Source organism: Ictidomys tridecemlineatus, chromosome 9 (assembly GCF_052094955.1).
Source record: "Ictidomys tridecemlineatus isolate mIctTri1 chromosome 9, mIctTri1.hap1, whole genome shotgun sequence".
NCBI classification, from domain to species: Eukaryota; Metazoa; Chordata; class Mammalia; order Rodentia; family Sciuridae; genus Ictidomys; species Ictidomys tridecemlineatus.
The window spans coordinates 141921133-141938167 of NC_135485.1; positions in this window are offsets into that span (position 1 = coordinate 141921133).

Here is a 17035-nt window from a genome sequence, read left to right on the forward strand (position 1 = left end):
ATGATAACGAGGCGATGTTTTTCCCCAAGAGAAGGAAAGTCCAGATTCCCACATCTGGAGTCTGACCCTTGTGCACGTTGTCATCTCACCCACCACAGGAAACCTTTCTGGGCTGGGCTGAGCTATGTTGCTGCTCCACAGTGTGGCTGGTAGCCATCCCACCCAGCTGTGTGGAGCAGGAAGTGACAGGGCAATTAATATTCTGTTAAAACGTCAGGGGGCCCCGCCAGAGCTGGCCATTCGTCAGGGCTGACTCATCTGTGGAGACCAAACGCTGCATGGTGTGCTCTCTGCTGAGTCACTCGGCAGCCCGGGCAGCGGGCACCCAGGCCTTCCAAGGGTGTCAACCCGGGGTGCTGGCACGTCATTCACGCTCCGGAGAAGCCAGATGTCATCAGCTGCGGATGGTGCTCACACGTGTGACGACCAGCCCCTCTTCTGCACTGCTGTATGTGAAACAGCAGGAAAAGCAACACAGACGACATTTTAAAAGAAGAGTAGTGTTTCCAAGCTGGGAGAGCGGCAGAGGCTGAGCCTTCAGGGCAGAAGTCCCTTCCTGGGAGAGAGTGGGAGGGGGACAGCCTGGCGGAGAACAGCCTCACATCAGGCAGCCTGAATTCACGACCCAACTCTGCCGCTGGTGGCAAAAATTAAAGTAGTAGGCTCATGCAGCTATTAAGGAACTTCAGGCAAATTGCTCCAACGCTGAGCTTCGATTCCTTTATCTGTAAAAAGAGAGATGATTGCAGTACCCACCTCACTGGGCTCGTGTGAGAAGAGGATTAAAAGAGATCAAATATAAAAAGACTACAGTACTTGGCACAAAGTGCCCAGTAAATAGCAGCTATGATTAAGGCTGATGAAGACTTCCACAGAAACCTCTTTCCTGGAAACAGGAGAGATCCGCCATGTGCTGGGCATGGGACTGGCCAGGGCCCAGGAGCAGCTCGGCTCGCTGGGCTTGGATGGGGGAGGGGAGGAGTCATTGCCCAGGGGAGGGGACATGAGTCCTGAGTACTTTGAGGAGCTGTGCCTTCAGCCCCAGGCAAGAAAGGACCCATCTTTCTATCTTCTCAGGTGTGCCCAACATATTTGTTCATTTAAAAAATAATAATATATATATATATAATATATATATATATATATATATATATATCAGCCCCAGGCAAGAAAGGACCCATCTTTCTATCTTCTCAGGTGTGCCCAACATATTTGTTCATTTAAAAAATAATATATATATATATATATATATATATATATATATACACCTCCTTGAAGACTTTGCTCTGGTTTCCCTTGGAGGGCCTCATTTAAGAATATACATAAGGCAGAACAGCCTCGTTTAAAAAATGATAATAATAGAAAGCAAAAAAGTCAAGGCCCAGCCAGTAACAACATTCAGAAACTGATACTGCACTGATACTGCTAAGTGCACTCTTTTTAAACCACTGATTCTTATTCCACAGAAAGTGGTCCTTATGTCAAAGTCCTTAAGAGGTCCAACGGCTTATATCACCAGAAAACCTCATGGTTAGTTAGCAGCTTTCAGGGCTTGGATTCCCAGTGATAAACAAAAGAATTCCGGAGGCCACAATCCATAAACTCTCCATAGAAACATATGGAACTGCTTAAGGAGGTTGGCTCAGGGCTGTTGTTTTGAAAACAAGTATCCTCAGCCAGAATCTCCGCTGAGTGCTATTTATTGAATGGTTGGAGAAGGGCAAGACCCCCGTGGATCCTGTAGGGCAGCTCTTTAGCAATCCCCAACACTTGCAGACATGACTCGAAGCCTCACGTTACCCTAGGAAAGATAGGAGAAGCCTCCGTCCCTGCCCCCGGGGCAGCGGGGTCACTCCTGTAGGTGCCCGCGGTCCTTAAATAGCCTTCTATAAATCTGACTGCAAAATCCTAGGCCTCAGTCTCTCATTCTGACTCTTAGAACTTTCTGATTATACCCCCCACCCCACACACACACAAGATCCAACTGCCCTTGCACCCTTTGTCCTTCAACAATAATTCATCCGAGCTTCAATTGAATGATGGAAAAGGCCAGTCTGGCTTCCAAGGACTGAGCTCAGTCCTTTGGTAAGGTAAGCGGCTCCTCACGGACTTCCAGGAGCCCACCTGTCCTTGTCCTGTCTGGCTTCTCAGTGCTGTTTAAGAATCAGGAAGGAATTTTCTGGTAGTTTTCTTTGGCCCCAGAACAACATAAATTGTCTTTCTCTTTCAAAAACTAATAATGGGGCTTTTTTTTTTCTTCTTCTTCTCATTATCAAGTGTTACTCAAGATTTTCTGTTTTAGTAAGTGGAAGACTAAAATAAATACTGCTTTAAAAACAGAAATGCTTGATTAAATACAAATTTAAGATGTTTGATATATATTTATTTTAATATGAGATAATTTGTTATTAGCAAAGAAACTGAACCAAATGCCATATGATCTACCTCATATTTATTTATCCTGCATAAATTCTATTTAAAAATTTTAGAGCTGTGGCTGTGGCTGTGGTTCAGCATAGTGCACGTGCCTGGCATGTGTGAGGCACTGGGTTGGATTCTCAGCACCGTGTATAAATAAATAAAGGCCTATCAACAACTACAGAAATATTAAGAAAAAAATTTTAACCAATCCATAAAAATTATTTAGTTAATTGGGTTACCATGTGATGTTTCATAGTTAAGCTTTTAAGAAAGACCCAGCCTCCAGAAACAGAAAATTGAAAATAGAACAACGTGCCAAAGGTCAACTAGTCGTTCAGCTACAGCGTGGTGGTGGAGAGGTGACCACTGATTCTTTTCGCCTGAGGGCTTGGAATCTCATGCCACATAGGGACAGGAGGGAAGCACTGGCCCTGGATGAGAACCTTGCACAGAAGGCTAGCCCTGCTGAAGGCCTATACCCTATGTGGAAAGAGCAGTCTAGGTAAAAATGACCCTATCCCATTGGGATACGTAAAGGAAAATTAAAAACTTAAATGGATGGCTCAAATAGTACACTAGATAAAGCAAAAGAATTCATAACTAGAAAACAGATTTTAGGCATTACCCAAAAGGCACAGAGATACACTGCAGAACTTCAAAGAAAAACACCTCAGAGCACTGCACAAAGACATTCAGTCCGAGTTCTGTACCCAGCTGTATTTGTTAACTCAGGCTGCCATAACCCAATACCACAAACTGGGTGGTTTGAAGAGCAGAAATTTATTTTCTCACAGTTCTGGGATCTGGAAGTCAAAAATGTCCTCAGGCTTGGTTTCCCTGGGGCCTCTCTCCTTCACCTGCAGACAGCCTCCTTCTTGCTGTGTCCACTCTGGCCTTTCCTGTGTCCGCCCACATCCCTGGGGTCTCTCCCTCTTATAAGGCACTAATCATATTGGATTAGGGCCCACCCTTGTGACATTATGTAAACTTGTCTCTTTAAAGACCCTCTCTCCAAGTACACTGAGGGGTGGAGCTTTGCCCTGTGAATTCTGGAGGACACAGTTCAGTCCCCTGCACTTCCTAACTCTGACTCAAGGGTCAGGGCAAACTGGGCAGGTGGGTTTGATGGCCCAAGGCTGTAACGCAGCTGTTGGGAAAGTGAGGCAGGGGGATCAAGGCCAGCCCGGGGTAACTTAGTGAAACCCTGCCACAAAGCAAAAAATAAAAAGGGTTGGGGCTGTAGCCCTGTGGTAGAGCATCCCTGAGTTCAATTCCCAGTAAAAAGATGAGGGTAAAATAAATACATGGGAAAAAAAGGGAAAAGACCACGAGATGAACTCAGTCCCTCCACACCTAACCCAGCTGCACACGGCCATTTCTGACAGTTAAAACTGAACTGAGAGAAATGTCCTAATGTTCTAAAGCCTTAAAAACCCACCCTGACCTTCTCACAGGCCTTCAAGGTCACATCCCCCTAGTTTTTTTCTGAACTTAAGAATCTCCCTCTTTTAAAATGCACATCTGAATCTCTTTTTGTATGTACATTTCTTTTCAGCCTGAAATTTTGATTCTTTTGCAGTTTGCTGACCTATAGATCCCAAAGCAATTCCTGGAAGGGATGGAGTGTGAGTAGGGGGGAGGGAGAAACCTTGTTTTCCTATATAAAAGAGAATGTGAAACATTAATTAAAATTAAAATTAAATTAGTATGGAATGGAAGCGCGGTAGGTAGTCCTGGCCTCTGCCCTATTGGTCTTTTCATTTCCTCCTGCATAGAGATATGAAATAAATGACAAAAAGCTGTACAGATATTCTTTGACTTAACAATGAAGTTACATCTGACAAGCCCATTGTAAATTTAAAATATCCTAAGTCAAAAAGGCAATTAATGCACATAACCTACCAAATATTATAGCTTACAGCACAATGTACAGTGCTAGCCAGGGAAGAGACCAAAATTCAAAAATTTTAAAATATTTGTTCTAATTAGTTAAACATGACAGTAGAACACAGTTTTGACACATGGTACGCAAATAGAGCACAACTTCTCGTTTCTCTAGCTGCACATGGTGCCGAAACACACAGGACATGTAATCATGCATGTACAAAGGGTAACACAGAATCCAAAATTTAAACTACAGTTTCTCCTGAATGCATATCACTGTCACGCTATTGCAGAGTCAGAAAACTTTAAGTCTAACTCTCATAAGTCAGGGGCTGTAATTGTCAGTTATGAAGGTGTTAAGTTTTCCAAAACACAGACTTCACGAATACAAAGCCTACACTGTACAAAGAAGAAAACTCTCAGCAAAGATAAATAAACTGAATGCAAAAATCAAGGGTGACCAAAGCAATTAGAAAACATGGGAGTAGATTTATATTACCACTGAAAGTAGAAAATAAGATCAATAATTATTACTATAGTGGTAATAATATTATCTATCAGTCAGTATCCACCCCTGAACTAGAAATCATGGTAAAATCTTTTGACAGAGGGAATTTAATTGTGGATCATGGAAGCACAAAGAAGTCAAAGAGAGGACAGAGAGACAATCCAGACATTAAAAACAGCAGGACCCTGCTCGATCCCTGGACCAGAGGAGCGGGGCTCAGAGCCAGGCCAGTGGGCAAGCTGAAACATGACCTGAGCTGGAGTCACTGAGGAGACAGGGCCACCACTGGAGACACCACAGGAGGCCTCTACTCCCCTCCCAGTGTCTTCCAGTGACCAACTTCACCTGGGCATCAGAAGGGTCTGTGAATGTAGTTAGTTGCCCACAGTACAGAGCAGAATAAGAGGGCAGGAAACAGATCTGAGAGCTCAAGACAGCTGATTAGCATAATAAGTAATGATGAAATTAGGATTTCAAGAAAGGATAGCTTAAGTAATAAAAGTTACAAGACAGGAAAGGAGTGATCTGGCACATAAAAAATTAGTAAAAAATTAGAAAATTTGGGCTACATAATTAAGAAGCTTGACTGAATTCAAAGCTGCTCACAGCAGTGCCAGATACTGGGGAAGGCCAGGAATCCGTTACAGATGTGCTGTGAGCTATTGAGCCCCTGGGCCCTCAGGGCAGTCTGGCAGGGATTGCTGCCAGGAGCCCCAGGCGTTAGAAGCCCCATCCAAGGCTCCAGGGAGGGAGGCTGCCTGCAGCAGGGCCAGGTCAGGTGGGAGTCTGCAGTGTCAGAGCGGAGCTGAGAGCAGAATGGAGCGCTCGGGGCTCGCCACGTGCACTCGTGACCAAGGTGGGCCACGTCCGGGAGGCAGGAGCTAGCACAGCAGGACAAACTCTGCCTGCGGTGGACCTGCAGGGGCCTGGTGCTCCGGGGCCTGAGGAGCAAGGAATGCAGCCCACACTTCCGTGGAAGGGTGAGGAAACGGGGGAAGTTGGCTCCAGGTCAGTGCTTTTCCAGGCAGTGGCCCCAGATACCTTGCTTCGTGTACAGATGGCCCTCGATTTATGACTTGGTGATTTTTTTTTATTCTACAATGATGCAAAAGCACTATGCATTCAGTGGAAATCATACTTTGAATTTCAAATTCTGGTCTTTTCCCAGGTTAGATACATGGTGTCGTATTCTTAAGATGACAGACGGAGAACTGCAGCTCGCAGTCCGCGCAGGGCCACAGGTACAGAACCAGGCTCCGCAGCGGAGTGTGGTGCTCGGTGAGTCAGGTGCGTTAAGACCTTTTGGATTGACGATGGGTTCGGGGGACGTAACTCATGGGAAGTGGAGGGACACCTACATATTGAATCACATTCTGGTTTTCCATTTCCATGCAACAAGCTGCCTCAGACGTGAGAGTTTAAACAACAATCACTGCATTCGGCCCCGTCACCTTCTGGGTCAGGACACTGGCCAGAACACGGCTGGCAGTTCTTTGGCTCCACCTGAGGTAACCTGGGGTCACTTGTGGGTACTTAGCGGGTGGCTAGGCTGGACTGGACAGGGGGTTCAAGACCACTGTGTACCTGCTGTCCTGACAGGGGCTGCATGGCTGGACTCGCCAAGGGCCCTCCCGCTGTGCACATCAAGTCAGGTCTCCTCCACGCGGTCTTTCCAGCGTGACAGTGGCCTTCTTTCATGGCAGCTCTCGGACCAGGAGGCCAAGGCAGGAGCTGCTGAGCTGCAACCTAGGAGAAAAAGAGAAGTAGAGAGCAGCCTGGAGACGGCCCACCACCTCCTGTCCCTGCCCAACTGGCCAAGGCAGTCACAGGCCGTTCCAGGTGCGAGTCACCGGGGATGGTCGGAGTAAAGCTTCACCAGATTTAAAAATACTTGAAGGTGAAATTTTGTTTGGACTTGAACCTACTGTCCTTTGTATATAAGTCAAGGTTCCATTAGAAAAGCAGAACCACTAGGAGATAAGGAGTCAGATGACAAGGATTTGACTTTAAGTGCTGGTGGGAATTCATCAGTCTCTGTTAGGATATGATTTTTGCATTGAATATTGGATTTGAAGCCCAAGAACGGAAAAGATGTGAGTAAAGAGGGAGAGAGAAGTCAAACTGGAACCAGAAGGGTGCCTGAAACCGACCCCCAGGGAGGTGCGGATACTCTTGGTGGCAGGGCTAAATGCACACCTGGATCAGGGAAGCTGAAGGGAGATCCAGAGGAAGGCATATCAGGTTCAGGCCCAGAGCCTTCCAGAAGCAAATGGGATGAGCCAACAGATAAGCAACCTAGTGAGCTTTCAGAAGCACCTGCCCGACCTCCCAGCACACCAAGCAGAATGGCTTCACCTCCCCTTCCACCCCCAGAGCTTTGCAAACTGCCTCTCATAGCCCACCCTGAAGCGAAACACGCAGGGAAGGCCCACTTCACGCTTTGCATATAGCCTTGGCTGCTTTGCCCCTGCAGTTTATTTTTTAAATGGCCACGTTTCTTTCTCTTCCTCTCTCCCTGCTCCTTCCTAATCTCTCCCCTCCCTAATCTGGGGAAACAGGATTACCTTTCTTCCTCATCCTAGGCGGATTTACCTGTCCCTGAGTACATCCACCATAAGAGTGAAGTCATCCAGACTTTGGGGATGGCACCAGAAGATCTCAGAAATGACTGTCTCCCAAATTAACAAGCGAATTACAACTCCAACAGAGAACCCTGGGATGTAGCCCGAGTCACCTCTTCAAAAGCCTCCGTTCCTGCTGATGGGCAGCATCACAGCCTTTGGGACGGGAGTCCCCTGTGTTTCTCCTCTGCTAACAAAGCAACAAACCTTCTTTTTACTTTTTCTCAAAACTGTGTCCTCATTATTGGATTGACATTGGGGACAAGGACTGAGCTTTCAGCAACGAGAGGACTCCTGTGAAACAATCCACCTAGTCAAATGGACACCTTTCAGAGCCACCATGCCCATCACAGGATAGTTTAACATGACATTTTTTCAGTGAAATAGAAGATAAAATTTTTAACGATTTTCATTATTTTTTTTGCCACTTATTTGGGTCTAGTTTTTCATTGTTTTTTTTTTTTCTTTTACCACTAAGAATTTGGAGAGATTAGAAGAGATCATTATAGTATAGCCACTTGAAACATAAAACCAGATGTAAAATTATTATGTTCATGGGAAAAAATCCAAGCTTCTCCTATAAATTTTTAAAAACATTTTATTTAGGTTTAATACTGTAGTCCCCATGACTGCCTGGGATAATGTTTCAAGACCTCAGAGGATGACTGAAACCACAAACGGCACCAAACCCTAGATAGAGTATGTTGTCCCTATACATATCTATAATAAAGTTTAATTTATAAGTTAGCTACAGGAGGAGATTAATGACAGTAACTTATCATAGATCTTAATAACCTCAGCATAGGATTTTTTTTCTTCACCTATTAAGTCTACAGCTTCTACCTTTTCACTTTAAAAAAAAGCCCTTTATGGCTCCTGGTTTGGCAGATCCAAATTGCCAGCATCACTACTCTTGCACTTTGGGACCATATTAGGTCAGACAAGGGTGACTTGAACACAAGCCCTGTGACACCATGACAGTTGATCTGGTAACTGAGACGGCCACTGACCAGGATGGGCAGCACACAGAGTACGGATATCCTGGGCAAAGGGGTGGTTCATCTCCCGGTCAAAATGGAGCAGGACACGGGAGATTTCATCACATTGCTCAGAATGGCATGCAATTTGACACTCATGAATTATTTCTGGAGTTTTCTATTTAATATTTTCAGAGAGTGGTTGATCACCAGTGTTTGAAACCACAGAAAATGAAACCCCAGATAAGGGGAGACTACTATAGTTAGTGACTTATCTAATATTTTGTATTTTTTTCTTGTGATTTACATAAAGAATGTGTAATAAATATTTCACTAAACTATATAAAACACTTTTAAATCAATTCAAGTTTATGCTACTATATTATACAAGTATAAGAGTTTTCTATTTATGCTGTGGCATGAAACATACTGCAACCATTAGTGTAGAGTAGAATATATATATATTTCTCTACCTAACCAAAAAATACACCATCTGTTCAAGTACACATTGTACATTTGCAGAAACTGACGACATTTTAGGCCACAAAATACATGTAAACATATAGCAAAGAACTGATATCTACAAAACGAATTCCCTGACCACAGGGCAATTAAATTATAAATCAATGATTTTTTTTCTTTTTTGGGGGGATTCTGGGGATTAAACTCGGGGACACTCCACCACAGAGCCACATCCCCAGTCCTATTTTGTATTTTATTTAGAAACAAAATCTAACTGAGTTGCTTAGCACCTCACTTTTGCTGAAGCTGGCTTTGAACATGGATCCTTGTGCCTCAGCGTCCCAAGCCACTGGGATTATGGGCATGTACCACCATGCCTGGCTAAACCAATGATTTTTAAAAACAAAAATCTTATTCATATGGGGATTTTAAAACATGTTTTTCTTCTCTCTGAGCAAGATCTTAATCAACTTCTAATTTCAATCTACCATCCAGAAGAAAAAGTCTGAATGTATCTTTAATAAGAAGTTTCTGAAATGATTTTAAGTAGGTCACAGATTAATAATAAGAAGAAGAATTGTAAATATTTAGCCCTGAGTGACATTTAAAACTCTATAAAAATCTCTAAGGTGCAGGTAAAGCTACAGTTAGAGGGAAATTTATTGCTTAAGTACATGCATTTGACATAAAAGTTTGAAAATTAATGACCTAAATGTACAATCAAAAAAGTTAGGGAAAAGAAATCTCAGCAAAGAAAATTGAATAGAGGAAAGAAAAGGATAAAAACTGAAAATTAATGAACCAAAATAATGAAGTAGTAGGGGAAAACAATTACAAACGCAAAGCCAATTCTTTAAAAGTAGATAAACTTTCTTTTTTTTCAACAAAAAGAAAGTACAAATAAAAGATACTGTGGATAAACGGAGTCTACAGCTACAAACATGGTTGATGGATCATAAAATAATTCTATTTTTTTTTTTAGAGAGAGAGAGAGAGAACTTTTTTTAATATTTATTTTTTAGTTTTCGGCAGACACAACATCTTTGTTTGTATGTGGTGCTGAGGATCGAACGCGGGCCACACGCATGCCAGGCGAGTGCGCTACCGCTTGAGCCACATCCCCAGCCCCATAAAAGAATTCTTTAGCAACTATATTGTAAATGAATTAGAAAATAAGTGAAACAAGGGGTTTTATTGAAACAGGGGGTTTTATCAAAATTATCTGAAAAAGAAATAGAAAATCTGAATAAACCACTGAGGAACTGGAGAAATTGAATCAGTAATTGCAATCTGCTCATTAAAAAACACCAGGGCCAAAGAGTTTTTAACAGAAATTCTACCACATCTTCAAGGAATAAATAATTCCAAAGTCTTGAAGAGAATGGAAAAAAGAGAAAGAAACCTATACACAAACACACATCTCATGAGGCAGATATACTTTGATCTCAAAGACAGAAAACTGAAAGTTTACTCATGCTCCTGAACAGATGCAAATTTTCAAAACAAAATATTAGCAAACAAATTTCAGAAACTTTCAAACATATATTAATATATTATTATTTCAAATATCAAAATTTTATATTTTGGAGAAAAATTGCCAACAAGCTTCTTCACAGAGGTAGGTTCTGATATTACAGCTTTTATGAACAAACAGGCAACAATAGTCGAGAAGACACTAAAACAAAACCAATGTGGAGCGAAAGAGGAGGCCCCCAGACATTAAAATATTTATAGTATTCAATAATATCTTTATGATTAAATGGACAGCTAACAAAAAAAAAAAAACCAAACAGGAGGGTATTTCCTTAACCTGATAAAGGGCATCTACTCAAAATGTACAGCAAATATTATGCCAAACACTACTGTTTACGTTCTGAACAAAAATAAGAATATCCTTTATTATCACTTCTAGATAATTTTGTTAAGGAGGAAATAAACAACACCATGGAAGGAGTAAAGAAGGAGTAAAGGATTAGTAGGAAGAAACAGAGGACACACTGGTGATACAAAGGCGTTAAAGCAATGGTTTACAATATCAGCTTGTGCATGTAAATAGAAAGAAGGAGAACTGTAATTTTAAGATGGATTCCTTTTACAATAGCAACAACAACAGAAAACAAATACTAATCAGGATCTTGAAATAAAACTGGCAATATATGTTCAAGACTGCTTAAAGAAAAATTATAAAGACATATTTATTGATAGTCTAAAATAAAAGCTAACCAAATGGAGATACATATGTATTCCTGGGTTGGAAAATGCAAAACCACAAAGACCTCAGTTACACTCAATCTGTAAATTCAATGGAATTTCAATCAACAGGGTTTTAAAAATTTTTTTAAATTTGTTCATCATAGTCTTACATAATACTGAGGTTCATTTTGACATACATATGCAAGTATGGAAGAAAATTCGCTCCAGTTCAGTGCCCAGTATTTCTGCCTTTCCTCCCTCCTCCCTTTCCCTGTTTCCTTTTTTCTATGCTACTGGCATTTCTTCTATTTATCTTTAGTGTTTTTTTAAATTAATCCTTTATAGATATACACAAATGTGAAATTCACTGTGGTAGATTTATATATGTGCATAACAAAACTTGACAAATTAATTCTCATACAATGCCTTAGTCTGTTGAATTCTGTTAAATAGAATACCAACTCATAAACAGTAGAGATTTATTTGGCCCATGGTTCTGGAACCTGGGAAATCGAGGGTTTGCACCCCATGAGCCATAAACACGGAGGTAGCCATCACGTACGTGGCAGGAGAAGGCACCTGAGAGGAGTCTTCGTAGGCCTCCTCTTACCAGGAATCCACTCCTGCGACAACCAGCCCACCTGCTCACAGCAGAGCCCCCATGACCCATCCCCCCTTCACTCTCCCACTCTCAACACAGTGGCATTAGAACCAGGTTCCCAGCACATGCATTTCAGGGCACACATTCAAACCACAGCACCCAGGAAGAAAGAACTGTCAAGAATGGACAAGAAGCACTTCTGAAAGACACACAGCGTTTAGACACGCAGAGCAGACACGAACCATCACAAAGACACCTCTGTTCTTGGACAGGACAACTCAGCATTGGAAACACATCCCTTCCTCCTAAGTCATTTACATATTCAGGGCCATTTCACTGAAATTGCCAACAAGCTTCTTCACAGAGGTAGGTTCTATGATATTACAGCTTTTATGAACAAACAGGCAACAGTAGTCGAGAGGACGCTAAAACAAAACCAATGCAGAGGGAAAGAGGAGGCCCCAGACATTAAAACATGCTGTAAGCCTTCCTGATGAAAACCGCCAAGTGCCAGCACAGGGAGAGACGGGAAGGCCGGCGGAACAGAGCAGAAGGCCCAGGATAGACAGGTTCGTACAGAGGTTTGAAAGGTGGCACCTCAAATCACTGGCATAAAAATGGACTTTTAAATAAACGGTGCTCAAACAACTGGACTTCCACTGGGAGAAGACAAAGTTAGATTTACAACTCACGTGATGCAAAGGAACCCTCACTATATTAGGAATCTCACTGGAGAAAAAACCTTCTAGTTAGTACACAGAAGTACTAACTAGAAGAAGGCCTGGTGGGGCGGGGATCCCTCTTCAGCCTTGCAGTGGGAAGGCATTTCTCACCACGACTCAAAACCCAGAAGAAAAAAGAAAAAACTGACAGACTGGATGACGTAAATATTTTTGCGATATGAGGGAAAAAAATAAATCAAGTCAAAAGACAACTTTGTCAAGTAGAAGGAAATATTTTCAGGTTATACCACAAAGTGTTTTGGGACAAAAGACCAAAACCTATAGACAAATGGGATAAAGGCGTTTGACAAAGAGAGAGAAAACTGTTCAGACTCACTCGTAATTAGAAAAATAAAACTAGAACAATACTGAGTTACCATACCTTTGATATTAGGAAAAAAATTAAAAAGCATGAGGGATCGCTGGGTCAAATAGTGGTTCCATTCCCAATTTTCCAAGAAATCTCAATACTGTTTTCCATATTGGCTGCACTGATTTGCAGTCCCACCAGCAACGTATGAGTGTGCCTTTTTCCCCACATCCTCACCAACACTTACTGTTGTTTGTCTTCATAATAGCTGCCATTGTGACTGGAGTGAGATGAAATCTTAGAGTGGTTCTGATTTGCATTTCTCTAATTGCTAGTGATGATGAACATTTTTTTGATATATTTGTTGATTGATTGTATATTCTCTTCTGAGAAGTAACTGTTCAGGTCCCTGGCCCATTTATTGACCCAGCTATCCCTCTCCTCAGTCTGTACCCAAAGGACTTAAAAACAGCATACCACAGGGACACAGCCACATCAATGTTTACAGCAGCACGATTCACAATAGGTAAACTGTGGAGCCAACCTACATGCCCTTCAATGGATGAATGGATAAAAAAAAAAAATGTGGCATATATACACAATGGAATATTACTCAGCAATAAAAGAGAATAAAATCATGGCCTTTGCAGGTGAATGGATGGAGCTGGAGAAGATAATGCTAAGTGAAGTTAGCCACTCCCAAAAAACCAAATGCTGAATGTTTTCTTTGATATAAGGAGACTGATTCATAGTGGGGTAGGGAGGGGGAGCATGGGAGGAATAGAGGAACTCTAGATAGGGCAGAGGGGTGGGAGGGGAAGGAGGGAGCATGGGGTAATTAATGATGGTGGAATGTGATGATCATTATTATCCACAGAACAGGTATGAAGACCCGAATCGGTGTGAATATACTATGTATACAACCAGAGATATGAAAAATTGTGCTCTATATATGTAATAAGAATTGTAATGCATTCCACTTTCATATATAAATAAAGAAAACTATAAGTATCAAATTTAGAAAGGAGAGAGTTGGGGGATTAATGTAGGTAAAGTAAGTTCGTAATCTTTTGTCGAGGCATCTAATACTCTTTGGAATTGATAGACGAAGGAAAAGAGATATAAGTGCAATATTTGGAATAAGAGACTACCAAAAACACTAAAAATAAAGAAATTAAAGATTAAAATAAAAAAGCACGAGGACACGTGGTGATGTCAAATAAAACCACATGCGCACATACCCTCCAACCCAGCAGCTTCCCTTCTAGGAGTGCACAAGGCAGATGCCCCTCCAACAACAACAACAACACACACACATACGCGCGCGCGCGCTACTGTCAGTCATTGCAGCACTGATTGTAGTTGCAATGAAATGGAAACAACCAAATTTTTCAAGCCCTGGAGAGTAATTGAATAAACTGGTCCATTCATACAATGGAGCACCATGAAGCCTAATATGTACTCTTTCTGTCACTTTTAGGACATAGTGTTAAAAAAAAAAAAAACCAAGTAAATAAGAATGTCTATAGTGCTACCCTTCGTGTAAAACAGAAGATATGTTAAAAATGCATCTGCTCATTTGTGCAAATACAAAAGAAATACGAGAAGGGTAAACCAGAAACTGAGATTGTGGCCTAGGAGGAGTGGGCGAGGACAGGGTGGAGGGAGAGGGGAAGAAACAGTGGGAAGCAGTATTTCTTTGAGACTATCTTTTGACATGTTATGATTCTCACAGCCACAGTAATGTTTCTTATATCAAAAAACCCAAACAATAATGGATTCCAACCAAGACTACTGTATCCAGCAAAATTAAGCTTCAGATTTGACAATGAAATTAAAATATTTCACGATAAACAAAAAACCCAAACAATTCAAAATCAACAAGGATAGAATGCAAACAGCAATAAATGAGCTTTACTGTATTACAAATGATTAACATAACCAGACTGAAGGGAAGGTGAAAAACTAGTCCAGGTATCCTGAGGAAATGGTATTTAACCAAATAGAAGAGGCTGAAGAAGGAAAAGAATTCTCACAAATTCTCCACTTTGGTGGGAGATTAATACGATTTGATCATTCTGGAACTATTTTATGTGTTTACTAGGATCAAAAAAATTAAGTCAATATAGGTAACAGGTTAGAAAAGAGGAATGAGTTCTAGTATTCTACAGCACAGTAAGGTATCTATAGTTTACAAATGGCAACAATTTTTAATATAACTTACTAAGAATGGTAAGAGTTCCAAGACTCCCAACACAAAGAAAGAACAAGTGTTTAGGGAGGTAGACATGCTCATTACCCTGATTAGATCCGTACATACCACATGTATGTGTGAAGTTGTAACACTATACCCCATAATCATGTGTAAATTAAAATAATTCTTTTAACTTTAAAAAATTCTAGAAAAAAATATTACATTGCGGATAATAAAAGCTACATTTTTCATGGTCAGCAGGAGTTGTTAAATGAGGAGAGGAGGAAGACCGAAAATGGGCACTGGTGTGGGCTGAATCACAGCCTGACTGTATGGTTTCCCACCTGGGTCCAAGGGATCACTGTAAAAAGAAATAAAGGTGCTGCATGTCCTGCTGATGGCATAGGGCTGGGACAGTGACACCCGGGCAGAGCATCCCTGGTGCCTGATCTTGGTTCTAAGACTATTCTCCAATATAAGGAATGGGTTAACCCTAGAGAAATGGGAGTCCTGGGCTCCGTCTAGGAAAACGGAAACATCATCTCGGACAACCATGCTGCCAAGCCATGAGCTTGACAATGAAAAACATGGGAGTGCGTCAGAAGGACAGAGAAGCAACGTGACAAGTTCTTGATCCATGCTTGTTGCACTTGAGCCACAAAATGTATAAGGATAGTATCAGATTTATGACCCACGAGTTGTCCTAATATAAACAAACAGCTAAGTAAACAGGAGAGAAGGGACAGCTCTATCTTTCAATAGAGAAGTAGAAAAATCTCTGCTAGGCAAATGTAGAACTAATAACTTTTACAGGCAAGAGTTTTTAAGAACTGCTAAAAATAGTGGGTAAAAATATGACAAGAAACGGGAGGTTTGCCTGGGGTCTAGGCACCTTCCCACAGGATGCTCAATGACTGTCGAGGGAGGACGGTGACGTGGAGGTGGAGGAGCCTGGGAGATGTCCCCTTCATTGAGAGTTAAAGTAGAAGGTCACATTGATATCACAGGCCCTCGGGTATGACATGCAAAGGGGGGCACAATGTCACTCAGTGGTATTCTTTGCTGCAAGGTACAACCTCAAAGTAAAAAAGAAAAAAACATAAGACCATTCCCAAGTAAGGGACATCTATAAATAACCGACCAGTTCTCTTCAAAAGTGTCAAGTCTATGAAAGATGAAAAAGACTGATTATGTCACAGATTGGACAAGACTAAGGAGACCAGGCAAGTAAATGCAAATAAGATCCTGTATTATTAGAGTCTATACCAGGAAAAAATAAAATACATCAGAGGGAAGTCTGGTGAACACTGGAAAGATCTGCAGATGAGATGACAGTACTGTATCAGTGTTAATTTCCTGTTTTCCACACTGTCGCCGTGGTTATTTAAGATGTCAACTCTGGGGTAAGCAGGTGAACGTATACAGGAACTCTCTGTCTCGTTTTTGCGACAATTAATTTTTATCCCTGCCAGGGGTAGGTGGCATGGCGAAGAAAGAGGGCCTAATGCTACCTCAGAGTGAGATCGTCAGCCCCGTTTTCTGACTCCTTGCACACAGAGCAATCTACCCGATCACAGACTTGGGGCCTGAAGAAGCCCACGGAGCCCAAGGTCTAAGTCAGGTTTGCATCAGAAGAACCTGGTGTCTTGCTCACAGAGTGGAGGCTTGTAGAGTGTGGACAGAATTAAGAAAAGTAAGATTGGGAAACAGAGAAGCCCATACCCCAAACAGAAAACCTTCCAGTAGTGACGAGCACTTTCTCTTCAAGAGGCAGATAAATCCAGGAGTTGGGCCGTGAATCTAGGGAGGTCTCAGCCACCCGACCCAACGCCACGGGGTGTCCACACGTGGCTCTCCACTCTCCCACAACCGCGGTCAGCAGAAATCAGATTTGGTCCCAGCTCCCCTGGGGCTCCTGCCCTAGACAGAGCTGCCTAGCCCACACCGTGTACGCAGAACTGAGACAGGCATGTGTCCACTGAACAACAGCTGTCCTTTTTTTAAATGAAAAATAGTTGTAAGCAGATATTCAAGTAAAGCAAGAGAAGGCCTCCCTGCTAAGCCCCACAGCAGGGAGACAGAACCCAGGACGGTGGGAAGGCAGCAGGCCGGAGGCCCAGGAGGGAAGACCAGCCCTTCCTC